At 39.4% G+C, this 15,727-nt stretch overlaps 2 protein-coding genes across 13 annotated transcripts in view; one reads left to right on the top strand and one right to left on the bottom strand.

Annotated features, from left to right (window-relative positions):
* Positions 1–15,727, bottom strand: part of Dnmt3 (DNA methyltransferase 3) — a 134,774-nt gene that overhangs the window by 68,704 nt on the left and 50,343 nt on the right. The gene's annotated exons all lie outside the window — the stretch shown is intronic.
* Positions 1–15,727, top strand: part of Tdg (Thymine DNA glycosylase) — a 108,687-nt gene that overhangs the window by 49,223 nt on the left and 43,737 nt on the right. The window lies entirely within an intron of this gene.

Genomic DNA, 15,727 nt, shown 5'->3' with positions numbered 1-15,727 from the left:
TTACGAGAGCCATTACGCCGTTGCCACGTAAGGCCGTGCCAACCCACTTCTCCAGAGAGCGGCCCTTATTTCTCCTTTCTACCTTGCCTCGGTCACTCTCCCGCCTCTTCCCAACCGCTCTCCTCTCTTTCTCTTTCTGTGGCACAGATTTACGTACAGAGACAAGGATCTCAACCGGGCGTACTCGTGAGAGACGCGGCTCGAGTTTCTGGTGCCCTTTCCCTGCTGCCTTTGTCAAAGGCTTAGCCTTTTGTGCACGGTTTTCCGTGGAAAATCGAGTTAAACGATAGTCAAAGCAATAGATATCCCGATATTATTCTTTCGCGGAATTACGATATGTTGGCGGGGCGTTTGTTTGCGAATCTTTTGGCGATGCATGAGGGAATTGGAAACAGAGATATCCGCGCCTTCCTTACGCAAAGTTCTTGTTAAACTTTACGAAAATTATGCCGGTTTAATTTGGGATTTCATAACGTCGCGCGACCTCTCTCGCCACAATAGTAACTATATACAACGGTATTCTATATTTACATAATTAATACGCGTGATTAATATGCAATATATATTATTGTACAGTCTCTGGAGCATCATTTTCAGATTTGGCAAGCAAGTATCGCCGCTTTTTGTTAAGAAATAAGAAACGACTACATGGCTGATTGAGGAATTTAGATTTTGTATAGTACTAATTGCGTGTGTGAGAAAAAAGAAAAAAAAAAAAAACTTTTATATCTGAACCATCCTTAATGGACGGGACACGCGATATATATTGTCGCGTACCGCGCACTTTTCTATTGTGCTCGCGTTCTGAATGAGCCTCGACGCCCACACTCTCTCGTCCATTAACGAACGCGCACTCGAATCGCATTCGTTTCTCTCTCCCGGACTGAAAGGTGCCGCGCGTTCTTCCTCTTGGACCGAATCGTCCCCAAAGAGGGAGAGAAGCAAGCCGCCTTTACCACCACGATCCGTTCGCCCTGAGATCGACGCGGGGAAAAAACTTCCTCTCGCGTAGGTGGAGAACGAAATCGTCCGTGAAACGAGTCTTCTCTCGCAAGCGGATGGATGGGCACGACGGCGCGGGTCGGAAAAGGATTTTCGATAATCCCAGGACTTTGAGCGAAGGACGAGCGAGAGCGAAGGGCGCGGATCGCGTCGACGAGGGTTGGATACTTGCCGCGGTTTGCCTGACCTCGCCTAACCTAATGCCGAGGTCTCTAAGGCCTTCCTCGCGCTGGTCTCTTTTGTTTTTCTTTCTTTTTTTCATCCTCCCAGAGAGATAGAGTGACGAGAGACTTTTGGTGCAACAATGAAATACCTTGGCCGGGTGCTGGCCGCAATGGAGAGAAGGAGGAACGAGGAGGAGAGGTGTGCATACATAGGGGCAAGCGGTGGAGAGACAGAGGAATGAGAGGAGAGCAGAGGGAGTAACAGAGAAAGAGAGAGAAAGGAGAGACGAGAGAGAGAGAGAGAGAGAGAGAGAGAGAGAGAGAAAGAGAAAGAGAGAGAGAGAGAGACCGGTGGCGGTTTTTCGTTATCGACATTTTCCACGGCGTGTCAGGGTGTGCGTGAGAGTACGTGCGTGAGCTTCTCTCGTTGCTCCCTTCGCTCTTGTATATGTGTAGTTGTGTGCGCGCGCGCTCGCGTAGGTGGCCGTGACACGGTGTGGGTGGGAATTTGTGTGTGCGTGTAACACGTCGCCGAGTATGGGCTGGCTCGCTAGCACGCGCTATGTATGTGTGGGTGTGTGTATGTGTGTGCGCGCGCGTGTGTGTATGTGTGTGTGTAGAGTTTTCTGGAGGTTTCCCCTAGCAACGAGCAGCAGCACCAGCACCAGCCACAGCCCGGCTTAGGGGTAGCTACGAACCCCACGCGAAACGCGCACGCCACTGCCAACCGCGATCGCTTGGTTCCCCGGAACCGCAATCGGGAAAAACGTCTATTCCGGTTTCCTTTTTTCTTGTCCCTTCGCATAGGAAAAATTTCCGAATGTTGAAGCGGTACCGTTGAAATATTCACGCGCGCCAAGATACGATGAAGATACGATTGACTCCAAGGTCGGCATTGCATATTGACCCTGCTGATGTGTGCCAACTCGATTGACATATATCAAGAATAAATCGATGCCCGGAGAAATAATTTAATTGAAAAAAATGAGAGAGAGAGAGAGAGAGAGAGAGAGAGAGAGAGAGAGAGAGAGAGAGAAAGAGAGGTGATTTTAGCTATTAAGACACGCTATATATACATATATATATATATATGATATATGTAATTTGACGTATATTCCTTATGGATTTAAATGTCGGTGCGATGGTCTGTTCCGTCGTTGCTTTATTGAGATTCATAAAAATAGTTGACATTATGTTGATGTGATGATACGTTTCTATATAATGACCATCTAGCTTTAATGTAAAGCAGGGGATATAGAAAACATTGTGAGATAATAAAAAAAAAGATATTTTAGCTTCTATAATCGCGAATAGCTAGTAGGAAAATTATATAAATGCAAAAAATGATATTTTATTGAATTGCCGCTGAAGAAGCGGCCTCGATCGTGATATTAATAAAGAATCCACAACTATGAGAAAAAAGACGTATATAGATATATACAATTTAAAACGATCTAGTGAATTATTTCGTTTAATGCCATTTTTCTGGTTGACATACATGAAAAACTTAACTCGTAATACGGCCTGAAAAGTTCCTGATACAATTAGAATTCTAAAGAAGATCCAGATTCCGTAAGATAAACGAGAGAGAGAGAGAGAGAGAGGTGCAAAAACGGAATTTTAGCTCTCCTTTTTTTCATCCGCTTTCGTCAAATCGCGGATTTAATCTTTTTACGTGCAAGCTAGTAAACTCGTCTAGCAAAGATTAAGATCGACGTGAATTAAATTGTGCACTGTCCTTCGTCGTTGCCGCGGATAACGCTGCTCTCGCGTAATGCACTTATGGCAGAGTAAGGCAGGGTAAGGCGCGCGAAAGCGTTTTGTAGTAATATCGTTGTTACGATTGACGGGCCTGGCAAGTACTTTATTGAAATCGTGCAGTCGTTAACGAGACGGACTACCTCGGTACGTTGACGCGATTCAAAAGAGAGAGAATCGCGCATTGACGCGCAGGGAATTTATATTTGCGTCGTGATTTTAATCGTTCGCGTCAACGCGACGATATTGTCCGCGAAGAATCCCGGATAACGATTGACGGTGACAGGATGGTAGCGAGAGAGAGACAGAGAGAGAGAGAGAGGAAAGCCTCCCTTTCTCTCATTGAAAATGCAACTGTCTCTTTCGACGACTAATGCCGCGATAAATAAACGCGCGGACGGTGAATTCCGATATCGGTCGCTCGAGAATGCGGCTGTCGAGTCTGAAAAGTTACAAACGATCTGCGCCAGAAAATGTCGACCATTCTTGATTATTATTACATCGATCCGTGCGAGTGACGTTTTTTGTATGGCGAATAAAAAAACCGTTATTCAAGGGTGTCTATTACCTCATTTAACCTTATACCGTCCTCATTACATTTAATGGTAAGCATTTTATTTGATTATAATGGGGTTCGCGTTAAAAAAAGAATCGATAAAATTCTAGCTCAGAAAGAGTCGCGTGGAGCTTTACTTTCGACGACAAAGTTATTATCCTAAACGTCTCTCTCTCTTCGCGGATTAAATGACACCGCACACGGAAACGCGAGCCGAGATATCCGTACGAGCCAACTAAATACGAAAACGCGCGTCGACGTTTTTCTACCCGAAATTTCGAACGCGCGCGTTTTTGCAGTCGAAAAAAAAACAGAACGCAGAGAGGGGAGGGGAGTTGCGAAAAGTAGAATTTCGCCGGCAAACCCAGGCAGAGAAATCAAGTTTCCCGGCATAGACGGGACTTTGTTTTCAAACATATTCCGTGTGCCTGTGAGCCGGGGTAAAAAGCACGGGGCTCCGATTTCACGAGGAAACCTCGCGCGCGCGTCGAATCCGCGAGCGCGCACACACGAGCGAAACGCACCGCGCTGCATCGCGCGCTGCATTGCCGCTGGTAACTCAATCCGAGGAGTTTCGGCGAAAAGTGTTGTATTACTGGTGTGCTATTTCTCTGATCCCAGATCATCTTCATTCGCGCGGAATTTCGAAACGGCGCAAAATTCGCAGCCCCGACCCACGGCACCATCGATCCACCTCTCCCTCCCTCCCCCCCCCCCCCCGCGCCCCCGCTCAGCGCGGACGCTCGATAGCTTGCGCGAGGAACGGGCTCCCCTTTAACGTTGAAATTGCTCGTCGGGGTTCTTTTTTAAAAATCTTACCAACGTATTTCTTCTTTCTCCGAGTCGTTAAATTATTTTCGCGTATATACGTATATGCGTGTAATTATGATTGATATTAACAGGCACAATATTGACAAATATTGATCAAAGTTTCAATTATGATTTTATCGATAAAATACAGCTTTCTCAAGTTTAGAAGGCGAAAGGTAGACTTTTGTTTTCGACGAGTAGAGAGTTTGACACAATTTCAAAGTCTTGATTATTAATGACGACAAAATAATTGGTGAGTTATCTAAATTTAATGTCTAGCGTCTATCTGGAAAATGTCAAATATTATCTCTATATATATATTATACATACATACATACATACATTTATCACTTGGAATTTAATATGAGTTATTACTGTATTGATCGACCAACAGATTCTCCCTGCAACTCAAGCGAGCAAAAGGACTTTCAAGATGAGCGATTCATGGTACGGATGCATGGAAACGTCTCGAAACGTAGCTCGAAGCCTTCGCTACACGAGAGTGTTGGAAAGAGCAAGATAGAGCCAGAGAGAGAGAGAGAGAGAGAGAGAGAGAGAGAGAGAGAGAGAGAGAGAGAGAGAGGCATGCTCTCTCATTCCTCCTGCCCTCCTCCATCCCTCGCTTCACCCCCGCCAATAGCCCTAGTCGTTTCCAGCAAGTACTTCTATGTACCAACCATCTCCTACACGCTACCCTTATATACGTTGTATATTTACCTCCGTTGGCATATACGCGCGCGAACGCGCGGCTGCCTATGTACATAGTACATACGTATGTATGTAGGTACGTATGTACATCGGGGCCCGCGCCATGTACATAGGTCCGAGCGCCACATAAAAAGTACATGGGGCAGGCAGGTATAGCTCGGGCTGAAAATTATCCCGAGTATTTTCGAATTAGCGCGTAGTCGGAAGCGGCGTAGGGGACGTGCGGGTTGGATGGACGCGCGGTTCGCACGGCACGTGAAATGCACTTTTCCAGCACGAGGCGCCGCGGCGCGCGGCGCCTCGTCATTTTCTTGAGCGCGCTCGTAAAGCAGCTCTTTTCCTCTCATCTCGTCTCGTCTCGTCTCGTCTCGTCTCGTCTCGTCTCGTCTCGTCTCTTCTCTTCTTCGGCCAGCCGAAATTCCGCAGCGACGCGTTGTTGGCGACTGTACCGGGCTTTCTCTCTATCTCTCTCTCTCTCTCTCTCTCTCTCGCGCGCGCGCGCGCGCGGTATATATACATATATACCGTTTTCGAGCAGCACCAGAGAATTTTCGGAGTCGCCATTGTTGCCGGAGGGGGGTAGGTGGGCCGTGAGGCGGAATTATTCGCGACGAGCGTGTTCGAGCGAGTTCACGAGCGAGCGAGTAACTAAGGTGGCTCGATTTTTAAATTGCAAAAGCTCGCCCCCCGGCGTGCTTTAGGTCCTGTAACGCGGAAAAAGAAGGCCGCGCCGCCAAATGTGCCGATTCAAGAGCTATTTTGCATTTTATAGATGCAAAATCCAATTTTTTTTTATCATTTCTAATTGAGCGAAAAAGAAAAGTTCTCTTCCTATTCCCTTGTCATATTCCTTACCGCGTCATCGCAAATCAAATAAAATCTCATCAATTTTTTCATTGAATTAGAGTCGCAAGATTTGTTAACCTTTACACTGTAAATATGCATGAATAAATATGATGTTTGTAATGACTTTTGCATTAATCTCTCGATATTCATCACTGCCATCAGTTTCCTGCATCGAATGTGTTATTCGATTTGACCGCGAATATTAAATCGCTATGTATCGATCGTAATCGACTAATGAATAATACCGATGACACTGACGCTCAATGGATTTAATATATCGCAGTGCGATTTATCAAACACCTCTAAATCAATTTCTTTAATAGCCTCTAGAGAAATACGTTCAAAATAATATCCAGTAAAAGCAAATTTACAATATAAAAATCAATTTATATTCGTTAAATATCACTCGATTATAATGTTTAATTCACCTTTTTACCTTGTGTCTTATATATGTATATACCGATCTACAGCTGTAAAATTCCACGACTAATTGTAAGCCGTGGTAGTTGCCGGCGACTGTACGTCGGAGGTTGGCGATATCTTTTATCTCGTTCTTGCCTGTGCGACCTTAGGAACCGCCATAGTTGTGTGCAAGAACAGTCCGAGAAGCAAACTTGACAAATTACAATTATGAGCGCTCTTCGCAGTACATTGTTCCTCTCATCTCCTTTGTTTTACACGAAACTCCCAATTTTTTTTTTTTTTTTTTTTTTTTTTTTTTTTTTACGCGAATAAAGACGACTGATTAAAATTTTTCAAGCGTATTTTTGATTCTTATAAAATTTTTAATTCGAAAAACATATCAAAGATTAAATGTAAAAGCGGAGCACGTCATTTTTCCGCATCTCGTCATCGCTTCTCAAGCACATTCAAACAAGTTGCTTTTCCTCGAAATTTTTGAATGACGTGCATAGGTACGTCGCTCTTGGTGATGATGTACACTAGGATGTAAGTTACGCGTCAAAGTTACGCGAAAACCTTTCGTTCTATCATCTTCCTCGTTCTATCTCAGAACGCTCGAGAAACCGCTTCCCTTCTCGCTGTAAAGCTGCACGAAATGAAATCATGAAATCATATGACGTGAAGTATCCCGGACGTGCACAAGATTTGACGAATATCACGAATAGAAAATATTCTCAGCGTGTAGCTACGCGAAAAAATTCGGAAAGTGCTCCCGTTAAATTTGCATTTGATATATCTATGCACATTCTGACAATATACAGGATATTCCACATGCAACTATTATAGAATACTTTAACAGGGTGTATTGTAAAGATTAATTAACACTGAGAATCTGAATATTGAGATTGTAATGGGTTCTGAATTATAAGCGATCGTTAGTCAATGATATTGCGTAGAATCCGCGTGATTACGCGCGTATCGATCTGTCATTGTTACTGTACATGTGTATTTTATTATCTGTTATCGATTATTGAAAACTGCTAACCATTTTCTTAATATTCTTTTCTCTGAAATGCATTGATAAATTCACGATATGTTTAATCTGTGAATAAATTACCATTTCCAGACTACACAATTACTTATAATTAATTCCTCGTGATTAATCATATGCAATTTATACTCGAAGACAATATTGAGTATTTTTACTACGAATATGGAAATAATACACTCACATAATCGTATATTACATAATATTTGTGACCTTCTTTAGCCACACTTTAACGTCAATATGTACTGAATTGCTTTTAAATATTGATTGATACATTTACGGAATTAGACTTAAAAAACAGGCATTAAATTTGCAATGTAAAAACTACAAGCGTTAAATATAAGAGAGTAGAGAAGATCACGATGTATATACACATGAGAACGTAATAAGAAGCGAATGTACTGCTTGTATCAAGGGAATGTGTTTTAATCAGTTCGATCACTTGTCACGATCACGTTTCGCGTTTTGTAAGATAATGTGCGCGAATGACAACAAGGTGATCGCGTGTAAACAACAGTCGTATGCCTCGAAAAATACGTATCACATATTTCTGCCTCGAAATATTTAAACCTGCTTTATTATTACTTAAATTTGCGACAGAAATCAACATAAAGAAAATTATAGTTATATTTTTATATATACGACAATTTATGTCGTATTAATATATGCGTGTATTCTGACATGTTATTTTTATATACTATGTATTATTTTACTTTCTCGCGTGCGTGTGTCCTGTATTTCATTTATGATATATAAAATTTTCTAGATAGAGTTCTGCCTAGAATTTTATCGCAAATTATAGATTTTTGTCTAAAGTGAGTTTACATACTATAAAATAAAAATGCACGTGTTAAATTTATAATGTAAATTAAATTAATATATAATGAATAAAATTAATTTTTGAGATTTTGATAGGAAAAGTGTTAAAATTTAATTTTTATTATATATTTTTTTCCTCTCAAATTTTCACGAAGAAAATAATATTTTAACTTTAATAATTGCAGAGAGATAATTGTAATGTTAATATTACTTGATAATATTAATTTGACTCCGTAATAATATTAATTTTTTACTGAAAAAAATAATAAAAATACATTAATCTTTATGAGTATTTCCAATAAAAAAAATAGTCTTTAATTACATACATATAGATTAATTACATTAAATTTAATATTTTTTTTAAGCGGATTAATTAATCAATTATTTATATTTTTAATAAAAGAAAAGAGTGAGTGTGTAATATAAGATTTGCTATTAATAATAAACTTGTTAATTGTTATTGCAATATATGTGGGTATAGGAGAAATCAAAACATAAAATCAGCTGAGGATGGCGAAAATCAATATCATATGTGCTATGAAGATCAATAACAGATGACAGATCAATGTGTGTGTATGTGTGTAGATGTAATTGAATGTGCGAATTCTAGCATGCAATATTACTGGATGACACTAATCACTTACAAATTAGAAACTATCGCGTCATTATCGTGTTTACATTTTTGACAAAGTTTGCACGATAGTTTGTGGAACATTCTGCTATTAATGAAATATACAAATATATCTCAAAAATTACTAATAATATATTAATAAAATATTTGTAAAAGTTCACCGCGTTGCACGCACTTGGGAGATATTTTTCTGCAAACAAATAAGTCAACGCGAAACATTACGAGATGATGCAAAAATGCACTGGTCTAAGCTCTCCTAAGTAATAATGTCCCCTGAAATGCATCATTCAACGCGTTGCAGTGCGAAAATCTGCCATTTATAAAACTATGCTTTTACGAGCGGTATGTCATGGCAATGTTTCCGCAGATACAATTTTTTCTTCCTCTTTTCAGCAGGTCGAAACTTTTCCGACGGAGGCGGAAACACGCGTACAACAATTATGAGGATTAGCAGCGTATTTTAACGGCGTATTTTTTTGCACGATATACATATAGAAGATTTTACAAAAGTAAATCCCACTGTGGAGGAAGTTGTTAACGTATTTAAAGCAAAACCTCTTTGGGGATAGAGAATCGACCGAAAGAGCCGAAAAAATTGATTAGATTCAGATTAATTATACTTTATCAATTTGCATCAATTACTTAGAATCTTATTAATTTTTCTTATGTTTAGAAAGTGAAATTTTAAATCAACATGGATAATGTACAGCAAGCTATATTTCTTTTTTCCCATTTACGTGAGAAACTTTTTTTTTTAGAGATGATATAATTGCATAATGGTTTTTCATAAATTGATGTTGCAGCAAAAAAAAAAAAAAAAAAAAACAAAGTAGAAAATAATTGCGTATCTACAAACTCATATCTCGATTACAACATTGGTTGAAACAAACTTAGAGGGAAGCTATCTACATTAAATACCTATGAAAAACCTCTATTGAAAAATTGTAAAACAACACTGACTGCGAAATATTTTTTCTCGTTTTCAAGATTTCTCATCGTTTTCAAAATGACTCATCTGAATGCAGTATAAGAGAGAGTTTATATATCATTAAAGAATTTTTTTCTCGCAAACAATATGATAACATAATTTACTGCAAGTTATACATCAGGTACCCTCATCCTTGTGGCGAAAAACACAAAGAAAAGAGAAACTCTTTCTTATTTTCTTCTTTTTTAACGAGGTCGTCAACGGATAAATGTTTGTTATGGAAGTAAGTGCAACGAATGATTCTGACAACTCACGGAAGGAAATAAATCTAACTTAATCCGCTCCGGTCGTTTTATCGAATCGTAAAGACTGTCAGCTGCGACATTTTACGTAACTATTTCGCCGTCATTGACTTTTTTTCTGTCGCATTGCCTTGTCTTTCGCAGCTATAAGATATGTTTTTCTGCTTGTTGATCACAAGTACCTCATCATTTATAATGCATATTTTGTATAATTAAAGTTTCAATTCCCCCAGGTGTCACGCAAAACGAAATAAATCTAGTTTATGTGCATATATAATAATTTATGTAATGTATTAAACATTCATGCACGTTATTGTTATATATCACAATGTTGTAATTTTTAAACGTTTACACGCTGTAAGACGTATGATTTGAGTAAAAATTCAAACGCAAACAATTGTATAATTATCGCAAAGTATATAGAAATTTTTCTACAATTACAGAATATAATTGTTTTTTTAATATAAACACCATTCTATTTATATTCATAATAATCTTAATTGTTTCAAGTGAATTTTATTAATAGAGAACGAAACTGTCATGCGGTTATTTAAGAAAAAAAATTACAAAATTTATGGTATTATATTAACATTAGATTTAATGATTACAAAATGTATATCTGTCTTCAATTTAACCCGCATGAAATTTCACGCTGATTTAATTTGTAATTTGCTAAGTTTCATTTCAGTTTACCTTGTACGAAAACTTATCGGCGAATACGCGCTGTGTACACGTTCGAAGGTTCCTTTGACATAGATAGATAACGGCTGATAAACGAGTTAATTTGTAGATACGCCTTTCAGACGAGCGCGTATAGCTGGCTCATATGAATCACTACGTGTTGAAACAGATCTTGCCGAGCGTCACGTTTCGCTCTCTATCTCCCTCCGACGACAAGATAAATGACAATAACTGAATGGTCCGAATCATCAACATTAATTTTGAAATCCATCATTATTTCCGTTACGCGTACATTGCAAATTGCTTTAATGCACTCTGCGCAATTCTGTGTAACGTGCTATAGTGTCCGACTCGAAAAAAAAGAACACGTCCTTGAGACACGTAACCTTGACGTAAACATTTTAAAAATACATATGGAGAGAAAGAGAGAGAAACAAAGAGAACACGAATCCTACGTTGCAAAAATTTCGCGCGGCTCATCGAGCAATTTGTGTTTCGCGGTTTTGAGAGCCGCACGAAAGAGAAGAACGATTCGTCAAAGATGACAAAAGCGTAAAGAAAGAAGGCACGCGAGTGCGGGAAAACTTTTTTCCTTTTCATCCAGACGCGGTCATGTAATATTGATAGACTTGTCTCTAGATAATGGTAGACTATTGCGCTGTAATTGCACGGTTAGAGCCCCACGCTTTCCCCTCTTTCTTTCTTCCCCCCCCCCTCCCCCTTATGGGATAACGTGCGTAGGAAAACAACGGTATGAATGTTGAATCCCTCTCTCCTCTCTCTCTCTTTCGCGGGTTATGATAATTATGATACTATGAGATAATTATGAGGCCCACGACTTGACGTTATTACGCGAGTTGGTCGCAACTCGGTCTCTGCCTTTTTCTTTTCTTCCTGTTACACCGGCTTCGTAATTTCACAATCGCGAATGTGTGCCGTCGTTGTGCGTCATGCACACGATTCGAGACAAGACACACTTTGAGAGACAGCGTATGATTAAACGGGTTGAAATCATTTGCGGTACCCGGTGTTTTATCAATTACAACGCGGCTCGGTGGGCCATTAGTTGCGAGGCCGCTATTAATCGGCGATCGGAATAAGAAACGTAGATAACGAGATTATAAATTGTACGTTGACGAATGACGCGCGAAACGGTATAAATTAATACATAAATGTTAATAAATTTATTCTGCCTTTTTTTTGTAATGTGACAACTGCTACTCTTTTTTTTTTTATAACGACTGTGTGCAAGGCATTTATGTGTAATATAAAAAAATTTAATTCTTTTTTGTTACACGAAAATAAAAATTAATTATTCAATAAAATCTCTAACCAGAATACTTTTTTAGACAGCAATGGGAAAGAGATTTGATATATCATGCAACGTATTTCTCTACGAAATAAATAGTGTCCGATTAAATTCGTAGTTGTGTAGAGAAATTATTTTCTACAAGTTATACAAAATACTGTTGGGATTATACTGGTCGAACATAAAAAAGCGAAATTCCTGTTAGTGCGCTAATAATAATAAGTCTCTCCGCGGCATCCTTTAATATATCAAATAATTGAGATGGTAGATGATAAAATAGAGCACACAGGGGCGCATAATTAAAATTCTTACATCATTTAAATCAAGATTCCTCTTTACATTATGTATCGTCATTTTCATAAAAATTTTGCACAAATTCCACATATACATATATATATATATATATGTAATAAAATAGTGCGTTTCAAAGATATAGATTGTGCACCGAATCCCGTTTCGTTCGCATTGTTCGAGAGAGATGAAAATATCTGAATGAATAAATATTCTCGAGTGATAGCCTTTAAAATTGATATCACCGCGATAAAAACGCCACGGCTCTCCCATATTAATGCGTCGACAACAAAAACATTTTTTCGCCTATTAGCTCCGGTTTGGCGGCTCGCGGCGCTAAAATGATATTGAATGCGCAGATATGAAATTAAAATGGCTCGCGCAATACATACACGGCCGGCGGCGCGCAATTCGCGCCCCTGTTTTTGTCCACGATTTCGAAAATGCGCATCCGGCTTTTATAATATATATATATAGGCGGAAATAATATAGGAAAAGAGAGCCGCATGAGCACGATATTAAATATCGCCGCGCGTGCCACAATATTTACGTTTAGTCTCGCACAAAATATTTGCGCCGTCGTTGAATCCGTGCGGCTGAATTACACGTATCGCATGAAGCCGAAAACGACAACAACGATCCACGCAGCGTCGCGTCGGGAGGCATTACCGTTGTTGTAGCCTACACTCGTCGCCGCCACCACTGCCGCCGATCGACGTCAATGGTTCATCGAATGACTTTCCCCAGTGTCGGATGACAGAGCTTTTAGACTTCATCCATGAGTAAACCAATCCGATGACTGCCAACGTATTACTATTATATCCGTACCCCTCTTCCGCGCGTCCATCACGCCCCCACGTTCTCGAATCGCACGAGGGTGTAACAGAAATGATTTACCGTTTTGCTATGATACGTATATTGTAAATGTAAATATACGTTATCGCAAGTTTACTGTTACTCGACAATATATTTATACTCACAATGAGCATTAAACGTTGAGACATACAGTTTTTAATAAATGGATATTTTTTTCAATTAAAAAAAAAAGAAAAAAAATATTCCTCAATTTTCTCTATCTATTTTTTCTTTTTATTTCTTTTTTTTTTTTTTTTTTTTTTTTTGAATTTCTAAATATAAATAGGCGATAAAAGATTACGAGCGTGCAAGCATGACGAATGAACGGCGGGAAACTTGAGTGAAAAAATCCGAAAAATAGATTTTCCTTCCTTCAAGAAAGTGAAAATCTATTCATTCGTGATATTACTCGAGTGAAATTCGCCAAGTGTCGCTCGAAGAGACGGAATCTGATCGTGTCTGATTGTATTCGGAGACGAATTAAGCCGCTAATTGCGACTTCCCATGAGGATAATCTCGCCTCATTAGCTAATCCTGACATTGCTGCACTTCGGTTCTGCGCGCGAGGCTCAATAACGTCAAAGACCGTAATTGGCTGATTCCGCAGACGGCTGGAATGGAGTTTGCATTCGTGCAAGCTCAAATGAGAAATTGCAAGATATCGAAAGTCTTTTCTTCCGGTTCGCGCCCGTCGATTTTCCATCATCTTATTTCGCCATCGATTTTTGACAAACGATCGCTGCGCGAAATGTTCCAACAACAAAAAACACGCTGTATAATCAATCGTATTTCCACGAAAATAATTAAAGTCGTAAAGAAATAGAGAAACTTGTCGGTTTCTCATTTAGGACATCGCGACGAGGTACATTTTGCGCACTCTTTTGCATACGGAAAACAAAGTGATTAGCTACTTTCAAGATATATAATTATACCTCGCGCGTATGCGCAATGCCTTCTCTGTAATTTTCGCTATTTATAATTTCAATGGCATCTCATTCTACCTTATTAGAACGCACCGCAAATGATTTTTTTGTCGCTGAGTTTCTTTTTTTTTTTCCTTGAATAATTGTAATTGTCGTTATTAAACTATTCATAATTTTTTTCGCCTTCTAAATGATAAGCAACATTTGTAAAAACCGTCCGTTACTGTTTGCATACATCAAGCATAAAGAGATAATTTGTATAATTTACAGTCAAACGTAGATAATGTTTACTTATTATTAACTCTAAAATTATACGTACATACATTATCTAAAGACGATAAATTCCTTGAACTCGGCATAAGGGACAAGGAAAACTTTAAAAACGATCAATCAAGACGTCAGCACGTCGCGCTATTTTATAAGTCCTAATCTACATGAAAATAATAAATGCAGTCCGATGCACTGTAATCGCGACCTACCTCTTGTATCGGCAACAATCTCAAAAGAGGGCAGCTCAAGGCGCAGAAAATATTAATAAAACAAATTAAGTAGTCGACACTTCATAAGGACAATGTTCGACTTTGACTGCGCGCGATAATTAAGTGTCGTTCGGCTCTAATATCGCTCGCGGCTCGCGGCCCCGATAATATCTGTAATCCGTGCAAAACGATTTCGACGGGTGGCAACAACGCGGTGCGCCGCGCGACGTGCCTCATAATTAGTCGGAAGACAGAGGGACGGTGAAATAGAGAGAGGACGCGATCATAATTGCCGCGCGCGCGACCGCGGCCCGGCACAATCAATTAAATGGCATGCGCGTTTACCATCGCGCGAGATGGAACGGGACCTACCCCTTTCCTCTCTCTCTCTCTCTCTCTGCTGTTATAAATCGACATTTCTTTTTTCCTCTTCGAATAATCCCTAATTGAGTGGTCCGTGTGTACATCGGAAAGATAAATTTCGAAAAATCGACGTTTCATCGTGATAAATGCAAATTGCCCATCTGCACTTTGCGTTTATCAACATTAATTTTTTTTAATAATTTTTACGCTCTCTCTCTCTCTCTCTCTCTCTCTTTCTCTTTCCACAAAGAATTTCGTAATATTTTTATTAATTGCGAATAAATAAAAAGCGACGTATCGTGCCCCGTTGAATAAAGTCGCGTAAAACTGCACGTGTTATCACTGCATCGGCATCGTATTCAAATTGTTAATGCATATCTTTATTACTCGTTCGTGACGTAATCTAGATCGATACGTCGTATAGTTGGACATAAATTAGACGTTATTACGTTGTACATCTTATCGCGCTTCCTGTGTACGTTGTGCGCGGTTTTTTTTTTTTTTATAATATATACAACAATAATTATTCTTCGATAACCGCCGTCTCGTGGCAACGCTTTTTAACCAACCTTGCGCGAAGCTTCTTTTCTGTCCCCCTCTTCCCCCCCCCTCTCTCTCTCTCTCTCTCTCTCTTTCGGCGCGAAGTTTTAATGAAATGAAAGGAAAAACTCTCTCGAAGTAAAGTTGGGGCACCATGTTACGTCGCATGAACTAAAACTTATAAAACTTGCCGAGTCTCTTCATTCACTTGTCTTGTCTGTATACTAACTTTAGGAAATATGGCAGCACGATATTTACGTGATATATACCGCAAGAAATTAATATATGTATAAGGAATAACGCATGACGTAA

The sequence above is a fragment of the Anoplolepis gracilipes genome, chromosome 4 (genome assembly GCF_047496725.1).
Source record: "Anoplolepis gracilipes chromosome 4, ASM4749672v1, whole genome shotgun sequence".
NCBI classification, from domain to species: domain Eukaryota; kingdom Metazoa; phylum Arthropoda; class Insecta; order Hymenoptera; family Formicidae; genus Anoplolepis; species Anoplolepis gracilipes.
The sequence above is the reverse complement of the archived record's forward strand: the minus strand, read 5'-3'. Positions and strand labels throughout refer to the sequence as shown.